The sequence below is a fragment of the Monodon monoceros genome, unplaced genomic scaffold, assembly GCF_005190385.1.
Source record: "Monodon monoceros isolate NGI ecotype Baffin Bay Population unplaced genomic scaffold, NGI_Narwhal_1 Super_Scaffold_21, whole genome shotgun sequence".
Classification (NCBI taxonomy): domain Eukaryota; kingdom Metazoa; phylum Chordata; class Mammalia; order Artiodactyla; family Monodontidae; genus Monodon; species Monodon monoceros.
The window spans coordinates 52,316,340-52,318,172 of record NW_021703778.1 but is presented as its reverse complement, the minus strand read 5'-3'; the positions used below and the strand labels follow the sequence as shown (position 1 = coordinate 52,318,172).

At 35.1% G+C, this 1,833-nt stretch overlaps 1 pseudogene; it reads right to left on the bottom strand.

Moving 5' to 3' along the window:
- Positions 1 to 362: 362 nt before the first annotated feature.
- Positions 363 to 893, bottom strand: LOC114903822 (annotated as a pseudogene).
- Between the last annotated feature and the right edge of the window lie 940 nt (positions 894 to 1,833).

Here is a 1,833-nt window from a genome sequence, read left to right as displayed (position 1 = left end):
ACAGTTAATAATGCTGTATTCCTATATACTTGAAAGAAGTTGCTAGGTGAGTAGATCTTAAATGTTCCCACCACAAAAATGAAATGGTAATTATGTGACATGATACAAGTGTTAGCTAATTCTGAGGTGGTGATCATTTTCCTATATAAAAGTGTATCAAATCAACATGTTACACACCTTAAACTCACACAATTATATATGTCGATTACATATCAATAAAGCTAGAAAATAGAAGGAATATGTATCAGGTCTTTCTTTGATTAATAAAATAATTTTATTGTGTTTAAAAAAATATCACAAACAGTTCTTAGGTAAATCCAGCATCTTGTTCGTATAGTTGAACAACTCCTGTATCTTATCCATCAGCATGCTTTCTTACAGAAATAGGTACCATTCCAAAATTTCTGATATTCTTTATTTTTAACTTTCATGGTTTGATAAATCAATGCAGCTGAATTTGATACACATTCAATATCATTTCTTTAGAAAATTAGTTCATTTTTCTGGGCTTGAAACATCAAGCAAGCAACACCTGACTTCATTCAAACCCTGCAGATATATTTTCACCCAAGAAATTGTGGATGTCAACGAGACATCTTCTCTCCTAATAACAACATTGTTTGGAAAGTGAATGCAGGCAGACCTCATCCTGTAATGGAGGCCCCATCACAACAGATAGTGCAAACAGTAGCCATTTCCTTTCCTTTTCCCTACCATTCATCAACCCAGAGCTGCTTGTTTTTCTTCCCAAGGAAGCTGAGCTTCGCATTGATGTGATTGGAGTTCCTCTGCAGGATTCCTCTGGGATTCTTCATAAAATCTGGGTTTTCCTTCAGAGCAATGTTGACATTTTGTGAGATACCAACTCTCTGGTTGCTGAGAGCGGTCGTCATTCTTGCAGCAGCTGCTGCAAAGAGAGGACCATGGTTTTTATTTCCACACCTTCCTTAGTTACTTTTTCTGAGCTCTACCTATGGCATGTGCTCCAGGCATGTTGAAGTTTTACATTGGACATGTTGTCTCTGTTCTTTTTAGACCTTTTACTCATTTATGTGTTTACTCATCTACAATAAACTATTTCTGGTGTGTGTGTGTGTGTGTGTGTGTGTTTAAGCAGACATGGATATCTCCTTTCCTTGTTGCCAAAATATCTGGTTATCTGTAGTTGGATTTGCATTCCTATTTTTTAATATAGGCTGAGATGGCTATCAAGAGGCACAATGTGTGTGTCTGGGGGCAGCAAACAGTGTTTAGAAAGAAACCTGGTTTCTTTCTTTCTTTTAAATTATTGAGACTTGTTTAACGATCTAGGATATGCTCTATGTTTTCTTTCCTACAAGAAAACCACTCTCTACTTGCCTTTTGAGAGGCAAAACATGTTTATATCCTGACTTGTTTAAGTTTCCAGGACTCTTTCTATGTGCAGCCAACAAATTGAAATAAGTATGTAAACACATATACTTTTAAAGATAGCATCACAGTATAAGCATTGTTATAAAACTTGCTTTTTTTCATTTGACAATATATGTATTGAAAACCAATGGAATTATTTATCAATAAAAGAGTATCATATCTGCTTAAAAGTAATTCTGGGTGGGAGGAGGAGGGAATTAAGTGGGTGAGGGCAGAGATGTAACAAGAATGGCCATGAGCTGACAGCAGTTGAAGCTTGGCAATGTGTAAAAGACTTCCCACATTTTGGACTTTTAGCGAGATCACCATGTACATCCTCATGTAAGTATCTTTGTGTATATGTATAATTATTTCTTTTTTATATTTTGAAAATATTTTATTGTGAAATAAAACATATACAGAAAATGTACAAAACAGAAA